This window comes from Mus musculus, chromosome 12 (assembly GCF_000001635.26).
Source record: "Mus musculus strain C57BL/6J chromosome 12, GRCm38.p6 C57BL/6J".
Lineage (NCBI taxonomy): Eukaryota > Metazoa > Chordata > Mammalia > Rodentia > Muridae > Mus > Mus musculus.
Genome location: NC_000078.6, coordinates 58,060,515 through 58,079,793, shown reverse-complemented (window position 1 = coordinate 58,079,793; position 19,279 = coordinate 58,060,515). Strand labels below are relative to the sequence as shown.

The window sequence follows — 19,279 nt, the reverse complement described above, 5'->3', positions numbered from 1 at the left end:
TATTACTTGTATACATGTTTTCATAACTGCTCATTTGATGTTAGATAACCAAGTGGTATGTTCTTTCCTGGGAAAGACTGTTTCTCATTCTTTCAGTATTCCTTAATTGCCTGTATTTCCTTGTGGAGAGTTGAGGGCTTTATACATAAGACTTCACAATAGTTTTTTTTTCCTGTGATCTATTTTTAGTTCAGCTCTATAATCATATACTATTCAATATTTTCTAAGGGTCAAAAGCCAGTAAAAACCAGGAAATAAGAATTCAAAGTAAACAAAGACCAAAATTGAATCTTTATAATTTGTTTGTTTGAGACAATTTGTTTAGCTATATAATTGTGCCTTTGAACATGTTAGCTGCCTACAGCAGATTCTGAGTGCTATAATCCCAGGTATATGTCACTATGCCTGGTGAAGAAACTTTATAGTTAAAACATTATATTAGCTTATGAGGTGCACACTTGTACAAAATATTTCATGATCTATACAAGTACTTAGACATATATAGTTACCTAAAATTAAACAATATATCTGTGCTTCATAATTTTTAATATATAATTCCAATTTGGAGCTTTGAAATAGCGTCTGTGGATAACTCTAGTTATATTATATGACATGAAGTCCAAGAATAATGGAGATATTGCTCTGGTAGTGGAACAGAGTCATACTGATTCTTACTCATGAATTTGCTTGCCACTGGGAAAGGCTCACCTGGATTCTCTGACTCTCTGCTTGGGTCTCACCCTTTCTTATTCTAGTATTTTGAGGTCAATAGAACGAATCTAAGGGAAGCAAAGTCCATGTGTTGCGCAAACACCAAAGGATATTATATGCTTTGCATTTATAATGTAATACAAAATTTTTGAAAAACCTTATCCCAGAATATTCTGGAGACCATTTTGCATTGTAATATTTGGAAAGCTAATGAAAGTTAGAGTCTAATAGATTTAAATAAACACTGATTCTCATATTCTCAGTGTAGAAAAAAAATATATATATTAGTTTATTCTGAGTATTCTATTACAAAAATGAGACAACTATTTTATGCTAAACCATGTCAAAATATGCTTTTAGATGTTTATGAGTCTAGTCATTTCTTGTTTTCAAAGTATCATACAACCTGAAGAAAAGGTTCCTCTTTCCTCCTAATACTGGGTATCTGGGGTGTTTCTTCTGCGGTTTCACATCTGTTAATTTGAATCTTCAGTTCATGGAATCCAAAACGTAGATTCGGCTATAAAGACATTCCCCATGACAACTGAACAAAAAATTTAAATCAGAATACAACTTCCCAAACTTGGTAAACTCTCAGAAACAGCTGGAATCTAGGAAAAAAAAATCTGTTCCCAAATCTCTCCTGTAGAGTTCTCAGAAGTGGTCTAAAAGCCCCAGGTCAGAAAAACAACCTAAGGTAGAAACCACAAACATGGAAGGCCTATGTAACAGTAGATTTCAGGCACCAGTGCTATTTTATTTCCCAACAACATTTTCACAGTATTGCGGCCATGGTTTTAAAATTGATTTATTCCAGTTATTAGGAGCTAAGCTGGTGTGTTTCTCTATTTCAGTAGAAAATAAGTACAGTGTACCAGGCTCTGGATTTGACTTTTCATTTCCTATTCTACCCAGCTTTAAAACCAACCAATAATAAACAAAGGCTCTCACAGTAGCTACAATTTTCTGCCCCTTAAAATTAAATGTGGCTTTGAGCATTAAAGCAATTTCCATTTAAGACCGTTTTACAAATTGATTAGTAGTTAGCCCCTACTATTTAATAAGACATTTTTAAAAAGAACCTGTGTTGGAAGTTAGAATCTTAATTTTCAAAATGGAGAGTAAAGATGGAAATAAAAGAGATCATTATGGAAGGAAATTGAGTGTGACAAGGGAATAGTTTAAAATCTCCGAAGAAATGATGTTTGGGAATTATTATTATGAGAGAATTTTAGCTTATTTTCCTACCCTGGGATTTGGGACACTAGATTTAACCTTCAATCATAAACTGTAAGCTACAAATCACTTTTCTTCTCAAAATTAAAGTAATAATAAATGAGTTTGACCCAGTGTCAGATCCAGGGAGACACTAGTAAGAACACCATTTGCCTTTATAGTATATAGAGCTCTATAGAAATAAGAAAACAAAAAACAAAAAACAAAAACCTGAAAGTTGTGCACAATCATTTCATTTTTTACATATTCCAAATAATTACCATTTGAAAATATATCACATTCAACTCTTCTAATGGAAAATAACAGCAAAACTGGATAGTTTTATTGCTTATTATTATTATAATTATTATTATTATCATTATTATCAGCATAAACTTTATTGAAGAATGACATAAAACAATATTTAAATTGTTTGTTTCTTTATATAAAATACATGTTAGCTCTGAACTGATGACCCATTAAGCTTGTGATCTTGGGAATATTTCTTCACCTTTGTAGATGAGATCAAGGCCTCTTCATCTGTAAAATAAGAACAGGGTTAAACTCTAGTGTCTCTTGGCTGTGACATGAAGTGCCTCCTGTCCATCCACAACTGCCAGCAGCAGGGGTATTTGTAGAAGTTACATGGGGAAGTCTCTAGGCATCACCCAGGAACACAGAGTCACATTTCACAAAAGCTTTAGTAGAAGTGGTAGATACTTTATCCCATTGTACTTACATTAAATCATTTTACTATGATTTAATAACACAACCAGGCTCTAAGTATTAAAAATTAAATTCAATCCTATGGTGATATGCAAAATTTAGAAGACAGATACTGATAAGGCAATTCTAAGACCACCCATGTAATACCAAATGACCAAGGATTGCTTGTCTATGTCCGTGAACTCCACTGTACTTCCAAGGTTAATTATTCAATGCATTATTTCCTCAATCACCTAAAACAAAATCCAATTGGCTCGACTGTCTTAGTTGTTTCTATTGCTATAATAAAATACCATAACTAAAGTAAATTGGGGTGGAAAGAGTTTACTGCAGCCTGTACGTTCTAATCACACTCCTTCATAATGAACCAAAGCAAAGGCTCAAGGAAGTAACCTGGAGGCAGGAGCTGATCCAAAGGCCATGGAGAAGTGAGGCTTACTGGCTGATTCCCTATGGATTGCTCAGCCTGCTCTCTTATAGCACTTAGACCCCCCACAAGACCAGAGATGTTACCACCCACAGTGAGCTGGGCACAGGTTTGCCTCAGGCATGTCTGGTGGAGGCAATTTCTCAGTCGAGGATCCCTCTTCCAAAGAACCTGTGTCAAACTAGAATAGAAGCTAGCCAGCACATAGACTAACTGCATGAGACATCTAATCTTCTAGGCCTTAACAAACAGCAGCAGCATAGAATGTGGTGGCCTCTCTGCAGGAGCATGACTCAATAGGCTGGATCATTTGTCTTTAAGAGTGCATATTAAAAGTAACAGGGAAATCTAAGCTTCATATCAGTTTTTTTTTTCTGTGAAATTGACATTTCCTTTTTTATAGTAAAACTTACCAACAGTTCATATTTAAGTGCACAGCACAGCATTTTAATTTAATTTTACTTTTAACAACGTCATGGTTAAATGCAGCACACTGTGCTCATGTTCCTCCTTCAGAACCCTTTCTCAATCCCTTTTCCTCCCACAGATCCTAGTCTCTCTCCTATCCTCATGACATCCCTTCCCATCATTCAGTTCTTTTTTCTTATGCAGATCTTATGTAGGTAGCCACAGATGCTATCTCTCCATGATGCGATGGATATATTACTTACAGAAGACAAAGTCTCAAAACACTCTCCCCTATCTTCAGGCTCCCATAGTTCTTCCATCGTTTCTTCCATGATAAACATTTCCTGCAACTTGGAAAAATGACACAGATGTACCATTTAGGGCCAGTCCCTAATAGTTGTTTATTCTCAGAACACTGATAAGCTAAGTTCCTTTACTTTTACCAAGGTGGAGAGTTGTACTAGCCTATGGTTGTAAACATAAATAGTTACAAAACAGTTTAACCATGCCTGTTTGTATAGTCCTCCATAGTCTGATTTCCTAGTCATGGGTTTTGACCAGTATGATAGTACTAGTCTTGCACTCTCTACAATGGAAATGTCTCTAAGCCAACCAGGAAGCTCATGGACACTCCTGCAACATTTGCGCCACTAATTTATTAATGGACATATCCTGCCATTCAATTCAGTACTGTGGCAAAAGAGGTCTACAGCTGGGTGTGACTGCAAATGGCCTTCCTTCTGGAATGGCCTGCATAGCATCTTCAAGCATTACAGATACTGTATTAGTTTCTATTTTACAATTATAATTATGACCAAGGTAACCTGTAAAAGAAAGAGTGCATCTGGGTTTATGTTTCCAGAGGGATAAGAACCCTCTTGATAAGTCTTCACAGTGGGGGGCTCATGTCAGCAGGGGGCAGACACAATGACAAGAAAAACTGAGAGGTCAGATCTCCAACTACAAGCAGGAAGTATAGACAGCAAACTGGGAACAGAGCATTGCTTTTAAAACCTACAAACCCTGCTCCAGTGATTTATTTCCTCTTGCAAGACCATACCTCCTAAGCTTTTCCAAACAGCACACCAAATGGGAACCAAGTATTCAACTCCTGAGCCCCTGGAGAACTCTCTCATTCAAACCCCCAGAGCGGCGGTTAGCAGGACAGGACATTGTAGTCCCGTTCTAGCTCAATTTCTCTGCCCATGCAGCATTTCTGATGTGACTGCAAGGTTATTCCCAGGATCCAGATAATTGGCACGTCCATTACCTCACACAGCCACCTTTCCCCAAATTTCTAGCATACAATACATAATAATTAAGTGTGGCTAAGTTGCCACTCACTAAATGTCCCGCACTTATTTAAATATAACTCAAAGTGTGACCCCTTTGGCCTGTGTCTTTCTACTTCTTCCACCCTTTATGCCTAGGCAGTGGCCATCCTACTTTGTGTTCCTCTAAATTTGGGAATGGATGGTTTACTTTGATTCCATATAGAAGCAGTGGCATGCCTTTTGCTGTCTTGCTTATTTTATATTTTATGATTATATCCTTTAGCTCGTTGCTCCTAACATCACCCATATTGCTGTGAATGACAGGACTTCATTCTCAGTTTTTTACTTCTTTTTAATTTTCTGAAAATTATATATATATATATATATATATATGCATTATATATAATATATAGAATTTTATTCATAGTCATCCCCACTCCAACTCTCTCTGTACCTCCCAAAACATCTCTCTTTCAACTTCATGGTCTCTCTTTAAAAAAAAAAAACTCATCAAGTCCAATCAGTGCTTCTCATGTTTGCATGGGTATGGAGTCAGGCATTGAGATAAGAAGAGCCCACCAGTAGCCAATCCATGAAGAGTAGTTCCTACTCTAGCAGCCATCAACTGCCAGTAGTTTCCCAGTTAATGATAGGATCTCATGAGACCCTCACAATTCCAGGCTGGAATTTTGAACAGGCATAATTTTGTGCAGGTCTTATGCAGGTATCCACATCTATCCTGAGTTCTTGAATGTAACAGTCATGCTGTATCCAGAGGGCAGCACTCCACAGCCCTATTCCCTAGCCCTGGATTATACATTCTTTTCCCTCTCACATAATATTTCCTGACTCTTGTGTGTGAAAAAGTTGATATAGATGTTCTGTCAATTTCTAAGCACTCACCATCACTTATTTTTTAGTATGTTAATCAGCCATGCACCTCTGCACTAACCACCACTCACTGCAATAAGAAGTCTCTCTGACCAAGGTTGAAGGCAGCACAAATATCAAAATATGAACATAATGTGCAGAAGCCAGTTTGACAACATGACCATTTAACAGAACAGCATCAGGAGGTTGTCTGCTCAGTCTTATGACTCCCAGCCTGAGCTTTGATCATGTTTCCAATACCATGTACGAGTTTCCTCCTATGGAGGTAGCCTCAAATCCAATCAGGAAAGCAGTTGGTTAGATCCAAAATCAGTCTTGCCACTTGCCAGTTGACACATCCCGCCTTCATGTCAGCATTATAGCATGCAGAGTTTCCCAGCAGCCTGCATCTTGTATTTCAGCACCTTCAAAGCTAGTCCAGGAGGGAAAGACTTTGATGGTCAGATGGAGGTCAATTTCTTTATGTTCTGTGAATATATGATGTCATCAAGAATAGAGTTCTACCATCAAGGTCCAATGGGAAATCAAGACCACTGGCAAGAGGCCATATTATTTTGGGTGTCTCTGGGTCTACCAAAGAGAGGGAACCTCTGCCTGCCACTGAGATTGTAATTTACCAACCCGTGTTTTCTTGGAGCAAGATTATTTATCCTTGCAAGAATACCTTTGTTCAAACTCCCCACTTCTCCCTTTTTTAATTAGATGTTTTCTTTATTTACATCTCAAATGTTATCCCCATTCCTAGTTTCCCCTCCAAAAACTTCCTATCCCTTTCCCCTCCCCCCTGCTCACCAACCCACCTACTCCCACTTCCTGACCCTGGCAGTTCCCTATACTGGGACATAGAACCGTCACAGGACCGAGGGCCTCGCCTCCCATTAATGACTGACTAGGCCATTCTCTGCTACATATGCAGCTGGAGCCATGAGTCCCACCATGTGCTTTTTTTTTTTTTTTTTTTTTTTTTTGGTTGGTGGAGCTCTGGTAGGACTGGCTAGTTCATATTGCTTCTCCTATGGGGCTGCAAACCCTTTCAGGTCCTTGGGTCCATTTTCTAGCTCCTTCATAGGGGGCCCTATGCTTAGTCCAATGATGGATGTGAGCATCCACTTCTGTATTTGTGAGGCACTGGCAGAGCCTCTCAGGAGACGACTATATCAGGGTCCTGTCAACAAGCTCTTGTTTTCTAGCAATCTGTGCTTCTTCCTTAGAAAACTTTCACCTCAGTTCCTTAATCCATTGTTTTAAAGTGGCCATTTGGTTTTGTTTTATGGTTTGATGGGTTGATTGTTTTTTTTTGTTTTGTTTTGTTTTATGTTCTTTGTGTATTCTAGACACTAATCTGTATCATATACACAGCTGGGAAAGATTTCCTCTCATTGAGTGGGAAGTCTCTTCACTCAAGTGTGTATTCTCTGTTATACAGATACATTTTAGTCATGTGATATCCATTAGTTGATTGTTGGTCTTATGTCCTCAGCTACTGGAGTCTCATTAACAAAGTCTTTACCTCTACCTACAAATTGAAGAATAGCCCTTCTATTCTCTTCTAACAGAGTTGTTTTCAACCTTCCCAATGTTGTGACTCTTTAATATAGTTCTTCATGTTGTAGTGACTTCCAACCATAAAATTATTTTCATGACTCTAATTTTGCTACTTCTATAAATTGTAATGTAGGCATCTGATATATAGGGTGTCTGATATGTGACCCTTTTGAAAGGAGTCAGGACCTACAGGTTGAGAACCATTTCACTAACAGTTTCAGAATATTGGAGCTTAGGTTTAAGTCTTTGATGATTTTGCTGTAGAGTTTATTCAGGAAAATAATTTTTTCCATATTTTTTGTTCCATGTTGAAATCCAAATTTCTTGCAACATTTGTTGAAGATTCTGTCTTTTCTTTAATGTAAATTTTGACATTTCTGTCAAAAATCATATTACTGTGATGGTATGTACTTAAAACATTTCTGCTCTTTATTCTATTTCATTATCTTGATGCCTGTTTTGTATCAGTACTATGCTGGTTTTATTATTATGTCTCTGTAGTATAATTTAAAATCAGATTTGGTGATATACTTGTAGTACTCTTTGTCCAGGATTATTTTGCCTTCCTTGAATTTGTCTTTGTACCTCCTCATAAATTTAAAACTTATCTTTTTACATGTTTATAAGGGATTCCTATTTTCCACACCATTCTAATAAATGATCTTTTGATATTCTTATATTCATTCTAAGTGTATGAGGTGATAACTCTGTTGCTTGCTTTGTATTTTCCTGATGACAAGTGATGTATAGTACCTTTGCACGTTTTTAAATTTCTTTTGAGAAATGTCTGTTCAGATCCTTTGCCATCTTTTAAAATCAGGCTATTTTCTTGCTATTGAGTTCTATGATCCCCTTACCCTCATTCTGGTGTGCAGTTTATAACCATTTTCTACTTTTCCAGCAATTATTTCATTTTTAATTTCATTCATTCCTATTTTTTCATTTTAATTGTCTATGTCTTTCACTTCTTTTGTTAAATTTTCCCATCAGTATTTTATCATTTAAAGTGTTATTAATTTGAGGAGTTATAGTTCATTGTTTTTATAAAGAAATGCAACTAGATTTTACAAATTGATTTTGTATCCTGAAACCTTAATGAATTCATCAGCATTTTTCCTTAAAATAAACATATACATTTATATATATGAAAAAATATATATATACACACACACATATGGATATATGTGCATAGACAGATAATAGATATATGATTAATAGAAAACAAACAGATGATAGATAGTAGATTTATACATACATGCATACATGCATAGATATATAGATTCAAAGATAGCTAGATGATATGTTATCTGCAAATAAAGGCTGGACTTTTCCCCTTCTACTCCAGATGTCACCTGTCCTTTTCTTCCTGATTGTTGTAGTTGTTAAGAATTCTAGTATGTTTGAATGGAAATAGCAAAAGTGAGTATCTATGTTATTGTCAAACTTACTACAAAGAATCACAACCATTTTTAAAGATATAAAGACATCTTACACTTGTCAAATATGGCTTTTTCTGTATTAAATTACACCTTCAATTTTAGTGGTTCTCAAAATGGTGCAACCCTTGAGTACAGTTCCTCATCTTGTGGTGACCTGAACCCATAAAATTATTTTGTTGCTACTTCATAACTGTAATTTTGCAACTGTTGTAAATTGTAATATAAATATCTGATATGCAACCTCTGTGAAAGTGTCACTCAACTCTTAAAGGGGTCATGATCCAACAGTTGAAAACTGTTGCTCTATTTCTATTCATCAGTTGTTGTGAGTATCACCATTTCAGACTTCAATGGTACAGAGCTATAGTAATATAAACAACATGATGTCTACAATAAAACAGTCTTATTGGTCAATGTAATAGAATTGAGGAATCACATATAAACCTAAACAACTACAGCCAGTTGAGTTTTAGCAAAGAAGTCAACAATACACATTTGGAAAAGGCATCTTCAGGAAGTAGTGTGGTCAAACAGAGTAACTACAGGTCAAAGAATGCTAGGTGACCCTTATCTCTCACCATACACAAACAACTCCAGATGGATGAAAGACCAAAACATAAGAGTTGGTGTCCTGAGTCTGACAGAGAGAATATCGATAATATGCTTGAACTCATTGATAGTGACCTTTGCAATAATACAATCATCCTCTTGATAGAATTTGACTCCTTCCCAGCTTGTAAGTTTATTATGCTTCTGTTATGATAAAGACCACACAGAAACAGAGAAAAATACAAATACTCTTAACACATGAAGATAAATGTTATGCTTAAAAGAAAAATAAGTATTGATTAAATATTAATAGACAAAATAGTATTACTAAAGTAAGTATTAAAGACATTGCTGATCAAGAATCATTAAACCCTGGAATTTACTCTTTGCTTCACCTTTTTGAGCTTACGGTATACTTCAAGAATACTTTTGTGTGAACAAATCAGATCCTAGGCAAGCAAGTCACTGATACCTAAACTGGGCAGGCTGCTCAAAAGATTTTAGCTTCCTAGCAAGTCTAAAAGTCTCTGATTTTGTGTTGTGAAAGAGCAGGCTAAGATGAAAGTGTCCCTTGAATTTGTGTGCACACTAGCGTATCAGCCTGCTCTGAGACCCACATGATAGTCTTCCTTGTATTTTATCTACTTTTTTTCCCAAATGGATGAGACTGAACTAAATTCTCCAAGATTCCTGTAAGTCCTTGCATCCTATACCAGCAACCCTAAGCTCTTGCCTTCAAGAGAAAATGTATTTCTCTCTGATTTGGGACTACCAAATTAAAATACAAATGAATATTGAAAGCCAGCATCTGTGAGTCTTTTCCTAGTAGAATCACAAGGGGGGTTAACGTTTTGACACTTTTAGACTGTGTGCTAAGTCACCTACCAGATGGTTCTAGGATAGTTATGCAAAAGGCTGATCTCCACCTGGGAGCATGAACGTTTATATTAAAATCTTGCTGAGCAGACACCTGAAGAAAAAGTGATTGTGACTTGGCTCAAGGTCAATAGGCAAGAGATTTGCAAAGCTCAATGGAATAACAGAATAAAAAATTCTTTCCACTGAAAACTGTATGTGCAGACAGTCTGCTATAAAGGAAAGCCGAGTGGTTAGAGGAGGAAGATAGATGGCGGTGATTTCAATGAAGAAACCCTGTCGTTTAGGTTTGAAAGCCTAAGCGAATGGGAAGATTTACCTAACTTCTAATTGGCAAGGATTAAGCATGGAAACAGGAACCATTGGACAACAAATAGAACCACCTGATACAAGATGAACCAAAATGAACGGAAGTATTTAAAGTCTGACAAAAATCACCTACACTCAGATACAATTGGAAGCTGGGGCACTGACATATCAGCAATGCTGTATCTTACTTTACTACAAATAAAACTATCATGGATAAATAAAAAATAAAAATGCAACTATTCTGAAGACTTAGCTGGAATTTTGTATATGAGCCCTACCTTCAGAATGGCTGGGATGCCTGACATGTCCCCAGTACACCCAACTTAATCACCTTAACTCGCCAGCATCTGATGCTATCCTTTTGTCAGTAAACCTTCTGAAAATTATTGTTTGTCTAGAAACATATAACCACTGTGCCCATTGCATAATTGTGCTTTACAGCTAGCATAGACCTTTGTGTTACATTATATTTCCTTAGTTAAATAGGAATTTATATGGCTCCCAGATGTCTGGAACAAATCTAATAAAAAAAAGACTCGCCACCTCTTCCTGTGCTAGGGTTTGTGTGAGGCTGTTCCTTATTTCTGGGAACAAACACTTCAGAGGTGGGCTACTCTGCCACAGGCTCTATTCGTGCTCAGGGAAACCTCTCCTCCAGTGTTCTCCACCTGCTCACTGATTCTCTTAACAAGGAAGACAGTAGAAATAGTACTCAAGTGAAAGAATTACTGGGAGAGGTGATGTGCTTACTAGGTTCCAAAAGTTTAAAGGACCAGAGAATTAAACCTCTTCTATGCTTCATGGAAACACAGATTTTAACCTGTTCTTGACTAGTTCTGTATTATCCTGAAAAACAACCAAGCTTCTCAGAAGTACAGATTTATATTGTGCTTTGGGTAACCCACAGTGTGCCCATGTGACAGGCAATTGGCCTTGCTTTCGACCCCTCCACATTAGCTCCTATGCCCACTGTCCCAGTCAATATCAAGTTTGTAGTTCTGCCTGCATGTGGCACAATAGAGCAAGTCCAGCCAACAGCTGCTGCCATCACTTGCCAGGCATTGACAACCTTTCTCTTACATCTGCTCACGTAATCTTAACGACGCCTCTGCAGGGAAGACATACAGGAACATTTTCTGTTTTATAAATGAGGAATATAAGTTCTGTTACATTAGGTTCTCTAAGAAGTAGATCGCAATTTGCAAAAGGAACAACCATCGTACTAGGTGAAATGCTTGAATAAAAGGAACAAGAACTGGAGGGTTAATAGACGTGCCATCAAATCGCCAGTCAGATATGGGCCTGGGTGAAGGAGAAAGCATCCCAGAGTGCTGAGGAGTCTAGAGGATTTTCTACAAAGGAATCAGAAGGCTTTGAACCATGGCTATTCACCAAATGCACTGCCTGCTTTAGTGCCTCAGTGATGGTTTCAGTTACTGGTCTCAGACACGCAGACAGAAGCCTGGAGCTGCCAACAAGTGAGTATGACCTGCAAAGAAGAAAGTGAATCTATAGCACTCCAGAACTTCAGCAGAAGACAGGTTCACAGGGCTTTTCATTTCTGTCTTGCAAACCACCCTTCCATCTGCTGTAATAATTTCTTATGTAACAAACAAAGGTACATGTGGAGGAGGGGTTCGCTGCCAGTTGATAAGGTCCCCCTGTTTTGCAATTAAGCACACAAATTCAGCTTTGCTTCACCAGCCACAGTAGACTGTCACTTCCTCTCCCAGTGTTCTCAGCCATGAACGTTTCCTCCTAATCAAATTTATTACCCAGACAGCAGATCTTGACATTCATTTCCTTTTCAGCCTGGTGGTAACGCTTTAAAGAACTTAATTGCTAAGCTACCTGATCTCTCCAGTTTGACATTCGTATGGCTTACAAAGAAACACAGTAAGGTTGAAATGGAACACAAAAGCTCCAACTCTGGGTTGGTAAGAAATGCCAGCTGTCAGGGGGATGCAGTCACTGATTCTCTCAAACGTAAAAGGGAATGCAGACTTGTGTGGCCCTTTCTGTGCCAAAAGAAGACTCTTCCATACTGGCTGACTCAAGGCTTAAGTCTATAAAATCCTTGCTTCTGAAATACTGCCTTGAAAAATCCTACAGGATCATTTAATTTAGATCTCATAGCACCTTGTAGCTTTGAGACCATATTTAGTTCTTTTATTATAAAAAAATTAATTTATGTAGCATCAACCTTGGCAAAGGAAGGTTCAGAGATACTCAAATATCCAAATATTCTTCTCATGGGAGTTTCTGGTTCTTTAGTATCCCAGGGCCTTAGAACTCTCTCTGTCTTAACTGATATATATATGCTGTTTGGAAAATAGGCCATGAGTTATACTCCCTTATACATGCCTATGCTGGTTAGTTTTACTGTCAAGTTGACCCAACTGAGAGTCACTTTGGAAAAGAAACACTCAGTTGAAGAATTTCCTCCATCATATTTGCCTGTGGCCACATCTGTAAGAAGCTCTGTTGATTGATGAGGGCCCACTGTGGGCAGCACCATGCCTAGGCACGTGCCCTAATCCATATAAGAAAACAATGAGGAGTCAACCCAGAGAGCAAGGTAGTAGGCAGTGTTCCTCTGTGGTTTCTACATCAGTTTCTTCTTAATTTCCTGCCCTAATCTCCCTCAGTGGTGAATGAGAAGCTAAAATAAACTTATTCTCCTCCAACTACTTGGGGAGAACCATATCACAAAGACATAAGGGAAGTCGGGACAGTATCTGATGTTGGAAATGTATATTTATGAATGTTTACTGTTGAAATGTTGAAGAGTGTCTGTATACGCTAGAAGGTTGAACTTTGGAAGTCTCAATTCCTTCATTTATATATGGAGAACAAACCATGATTCTCAGACATGCATAACATTTTAAAAAGACATCAGGAGCTCACACCTCTTCCAATTTTATGACCACTTAACCCCCTGATTTTGGTAAGATGCCATCTTGAGTTTCTGACCCCATCATTCCTACTGGTTTAAGATCCAGCCCTTGATGTCTACTTGGCACCCACATCTGAAGTTTGTTCAGTTTTCTGAATTCTCCTTGTCCTGTGTCACCTTCCCTCCTGTCTGCCTTCTCTTCTTCTCCCCACTCTCTGTCTCCTGGTTTGCCTCTTGCATTTTTTTGCTATCCTAGAGAACAAATTTCTCTTCAGCTTTCTCATAACAAACAAACAAACAAACAAACAAAAATCCATTTGTCCTTATTTCTGTTCTTACAAAAGCAAATAAATGTGCCAAAAAAACAAAGCACAAATATCTTAAGAAAGTTAAAAACACATTGTAAGTTACTACTAAATTTCAAGAGATACAGAAAAATCTTTTCTTGAGCATTTCAACAGGACATACCTGTTGTAAAATTAGGAGGCAAGGAGCAGTTTAGCAAAGTTGTAATAATTTATTGAGCATCAAGTTGAACCAGAAAGTATATCAGCTACACTGCTTTTTAAATATATTTCTACCTTGTTACCTGTATTTGAAAAGTGATTTGAACATCTCACAGAGTTCAAACAGAACCAAGTATATGAGACACACTCTCCTCTGCCTTAGTCTCTATCACCAACCAACTCATGTAGCATGAGTAAGTCCTGCATGTACTTACTGAACAAGTTATTGTAGAGCATCCATTGCTTACCAGGTCTTGTTGTAGACTTGACAGTAACAAAGGTGAAACTCCACCTTCCTGGAGCTCACATTCTGGTAAAGGGGATATGAGGTGGTTACCTTGATTTTGTTATTACATATATAGAAACAAACAAATCTTCACATTTGTGAGCCTCATGAACATGTACTTTATAAAGTGTTATATATCAGTTCATGTTTTTAAAAACCTATGTAAAATAGTCTACCAGAGAGAATAGGAACAATGGGAAAAGAGAAAAGGGACGGGGCGAGACAGGTAGAGCAGAGATGCATGCAGATGCAGTGCACTGGAAATGTGTTACTGAGAAGCTGAGGCGTGTGGCAGGTAATACCTAAGTTTGGTCAAGTGAGCAAATATCTTGTGCAACTTTTAGTATGCTTAAAACAAACAAACAAAAAAAAATAGACACCATGCATTTGGAGAAGGAAATGAAGGGTGATACTGGCAAGGGTTGGAGGGAGGAAAGAGAAGGAGGGAAATGATGCAATTATATTTTAACTTAAAAAACTAAAAAGCATTTTAAAAAGTCTTAAAAAAACAAATATTAGCAAGAGCAGTACATGTGCACATTTTATTTTAATTCATTTTACAAGTTGAACTAGTTTATGTTTATTATTTTCTTTTTAACTTTTTAAAATTTATTTTATGTGTATGAATGTTTGCCCAAAAGGATGTGTGTGTGCCATTTGTATACCTAGTGAGAAGGCCAGAAGAGGGTGTCAGATTCCTGAAACTAGAAATGCAGGCAGTTATAAACCACTACGTGGGTGCTGAGAGCTGAATCCCAGTTCTGAATGAGCAAGTGCTCTTAACCACTAAGCCATCTTCCAATGCCTTTGCTATTTGCCTTTAAACTGAAAAGTAAATTAGTGGCATTTTCAGAGTTAATTCATATGGATCCAGTCTATTCTCTCAATATATGCTTAATATCTGAAGCTATAATTGATAAGAATGTTCCTCCATTTATAGAATTCACTTTATTTGGTTTTACCATTGTTTCTCCTCTCTTTGCAAAAACAAGTCATGTTATAAAGATTGCTTTTAGCCTTGTTTGTTCAAGATCCTATTGTACTCAGCACAGTAAACAAAGAACTGAAGTTTAATTTATTTATTTAAAAACAAAGAATAGATGTCTGGGGGATGAGTCCTTTGATTTTCACTGAGAAATTTAACTGCCAAAAGACAAAGTCCAAAGAGACTTTGGGAGACTGTGTTCTCAAAATCTGTGCTCTTCTAAAGTCACCTTAAATGTCAGCTACAAAGGTAAACCCCAGAAGAGGGAGCAGGGGCTCTGCCCAGGAACACAGGGGCAGGAAGAGCCATTGAGCCTGTTTTCCAGATCACACATTTATTTGGTTTAAAAACTGCCATTTATTATAATATTGCCATTTTTATGTAACTAATTAGACACCTTTCAGTGTAGAAAAAGTGACAGCACATGGTATATTTTCTAATGAATTTACTTTAAGAGGAAAAACTTAATTCAATATACATTTTGTCCTGTTACATGATCCAAGAACCCAGGAAGCAGGAAACATGATTGTAAAACCCTGGTCTAGACAGTATAGATCTGAGCCTCACCAGATCAGCCTCAAGATGCACTTGCCGAGTTTGTAAATCTGACATGGCATATGCACACAAATGCGTTTTCCTCGGCTGATAAGAAATTGAAAATTATGAAGTTTATAGAAAAATGAGTGAAGCCAGAAAGAATTAAGCAATCCAATCTCAGAAAGAAAAAAAAATACATATTCTCACCCATATATGGGATTGTTTTACTTATTCACTTCACATCACACTCACTGCCCCTTTCTTGGTCACCCCCTCCAAGAATCCTTCACCATCCTCCCTCCCCTTCTCCTATGAGTAGGTAGGGGGGTCCCTGAGTATACGCCACCCTGACACTTCTAATCTCTTCAAAGCTAGGCACATCCTCTAACACTGCAGCCAGACAAGGCACCCTAGCTAGTAGAGCATATCTCACATTCAGGCCACGCTTTTGGAATAGCCCCCACTCCAGTTGTTCAGGACCCACACGATGCTCAAGTTGAACATCTGCTACATATGAGCTGGGAGGCTGAAATCCAGCCCGTGTATGTTCTTTTGGTTAGTAGTTCAGATACTGAGAGCCCCAAGGGTCCAGATTAGTTGACTTTGTTGGTCTTCTGGAGTACCTCTTCCCTTCAGCTCTGCAATCCTTCCTATTCTTTCATAAAAGTTCTCAAGCAACCATCCACTATTTGGCTGTGGGTGTCTGTACCTGTCTGAGTCAGCTGCTGGGTGGAGCCTCTTAGATGACAACATGTTCCTGTCTGTAAGCATAATAGACTATCATTGGTAGTGTTAGAAATTGGTGTTTGCCCATGAGATGGGTCTCAAGTTGGTTGTCTCTGCTCCCTCCCCTATGCCTGCAATACTTGTAGACAGGATAGATTTTGGGTTGAAAGTTTTGGGGGTGGGTTGGTGTCTCTATTGCTCCACTGAGGGTCCTGACTGGATATAGGAGGTAGCCTCTTCAGGTTCTATATCCTCAATGTAGTGAGTCACAGCTAAAGTCACTACCAGTGACTCTTGGGAACCTCCCTTGTCCCAGGTCTTTGTCTCTTCTTGGAGATGCTCTTCATCTCCTCATCCCCTTCAGTTGCAGAGTTCCATTCATTTTCCTGGTTTTATAGGCATACCTATTGTCCTTCCTCACACCTGATCCTGAATCTCCCATTCCCCTCCCTCCCAGTTCTCTCCCTCCATCTACCTCTTATGACTAAGTGAGATTCAGTCTTCCTTGCTTGGGCCTTTGTTCTTGTTTGCCTTCTTTGGGTCCATAGAGTGTAACATGGCACCTGCATTTTATGGCTAATAGCCACTTATAAGTGAGTACATACCATCCATGTCCTTTTGGGCCTGGGTTACCCCACTCAGGATGATATTCTCAAGTTCCACCCATTTGGCTGCAGGAGTCATGATGTCTTGGTTTTTGATAGCTGAATACTATTCCATTGTGTAGATGTACTACATTTTCTTTATCCATTCTTCAGATGAGGGAAATCAAGGTTGTTTCCAGGTTCTGTCTATTACAAATAAAGCTGCTATTAACATAGTTGGTCAAGTGTCTTTGTGAGATGTTGGAGCATCCTTTGGGTATATGCTCAGGAGTGGTATAGCTGGGTCTTGAGGTAGAACTATTCCCAGTTTTATGAGAAAATGCCAAATTGATTTTCAAAGTGGACAAACAATGGATGAGTGTTCCCCTTGTTCCACATCCCTGACAGCATGTGCTATCTCTTGAGGTTTTGATCTTAGCCATTCTGATAGTTGTAGGATGAAATCTCATCGATGTTTTGTTTTATATTTCCCTGATGACTAAGGACTTTAAATGTTTCTCTAAGTGCTTCTCAGCCATTTGAGAATTCTGTTGCGTATTCTGTTTAGTTCTTTTTTTTTTTAGGTATTTATTTCATTTACATTTCCAATGCTATCCCAAAAGTCCCCCACACGCTCTCACACCCACTCCCCCACCCATCCACTCCCACTTCTTGGCCCCGGCGTTCCCCTGTACTGAGGCAGATAAAGTTTGCACGACCAATGGGCCTCTCTTTCCACTGATGGCCAACTAGGCCATCTTCTGATACATATGCAGCTAGACACACGAGCTCTGGGGAGTACTGGGTAGTTCATATTGTTGTTCCACCTATAGGGTTGCAGATCCCTTTAGCTCCTTGGTTACTTTCTCTAGCTCCTCCATTGGGGGCCCTGTGATCCATCCAATAGCTGACTGTGAGCATCCACTTCTGTGTTTGCTAGGTCCCGGCATAGTCTCACAAGAGACAGCTATATCAGGGTCCTTTTAGCAAAATCTTGCTAGTGTATGCAATGGTGTCAGCGTTTGGAAGCTGATTATGGGATGGATCCCCGGATATGGCAGTCTCTAGATGGTCCATCCTTTCGTCTGAGCTCCAAACTGTGTCTCTGTAACTCCTTCAATGGGTGTTTTGTTCCCAATTCTAAGAAGGGGCAAAGTGTCCACACTTTGGTCTTCGTTCTTCTTGAGTTTCATGTGTTTAGCAAATTGTATCTTATATCTCGGGTATTCTAAGTTTCTGTTTAGTTCTCTATCCCATTTTTTCATTGGGTTATTTGTATTGTTGGCATCTAGTTTCTTAAGTTCTTTGTAAATTTTAGATATTAACCCTCTGTCATATGTTGGATTGGTGAAGATCCTTTTCAAAACTTGGGGCTGCAATTTTGTCCTATTGCCAGTAACCTTTGTCTTACAGAAACTTGCAGTTTCATGAGGTCCCATGTATCAATTTTTCATCTTAGCGCCTGATTCATTGGTTTTCTGTTCAGGAACTTGTCTCCTGTACCAATGCATTCAAGGGTATTTCCCACTTTCTTTTCTATGAGATTTACTTTATCCAGTTTTAAATTGAGATCCTTGATCCATTTAGACTTGAGTTTTGTGCAGGGTGATAAGTATAGATCTATTTTCATTATTCTACATGTAGACAACCAGTTAGTCCAGTACTATTTGTTGAAGATGCTTTCATTTTTCTATTCTATAGTTTGGGCTTCTTTATCAAAAGTCACGTTTCCATAGGTGTGTGGGTTTATTTCTGGGTCTTCAGTTTGATTTCATTGATCAAGGTGTCTCTGTGCCAATACCATGCACCTTTTATCACTATTGTTCTGTAGTACATTTTGAGGTCAGGGATGGTGATTCCTCCTGAAGGTTTTTTGTTGTTGTTCAGGATTGTTTGGGCTATCCTGGGATTTTTGTTTTTCCATATGAAGTTGAGAATTGCTCTTTCAAGGTGTTTAGAAATTGTGTCAGAATTTTGATAGGGGATTGCATTGAATTTGTAGATTATTTTTGGTAAGAGAGCCATTTTCATTATGTTAATGATACCTATCCATAAGCATGGGAGATCTTTCTGTCTTCTGACAATCTTCTTCAATTTCTTTCTTCGGGGACTTGAAGTTCTTGTTACACAGATATTTCACTTGCTTGGTTAGAGTTACACCAAGATATTTTATATTACTCATGGTGTAGAGTTACATCAAGATATTTTATATATATTCATGGCAGTGCTGTCTACCTAATTTCTTTTTCAGCTCACTTATGATTTGTATAAAGGAAGACTACCAATTTCTTTTAGTTAATTTTGTATCCAGCCAGTTTGCTGAAGGTGTTTATCAGCTGTCTACAGAAGTTCTCTGGTAGAATTTGAGAGTTTCTTATGTATACTATTA

The 19,279-nt window shown here is 38.1% G+C and overlaps 1 long non-coding RNA gene across 1 annotated transcript in view; it reads right to left on the bottom strand.

Annotated features, from left to right (window-relative positions):
• Positions 1-2,399: 2,399 nt before the first annotated feature.
• The window catches only part of Gm46329, a 126,178-nt gene continuing 109,298 nt past the window's right edge, over positions 2,400-19,279 (bottom strand). The window contains exons 4-5 of the long non-coding RNA XR_001780529.1: positions 3,751-3,837; positions 2,400-2,466 (exon numbers count right to left, since the gene is read on the bottom strand). This is a non-coding gene — a long non-coding RNA (predicted gene, 46329). The remainder of the gene's footprint in view (positions 2,467-3,750; positions 3,838-19,279) is intronic.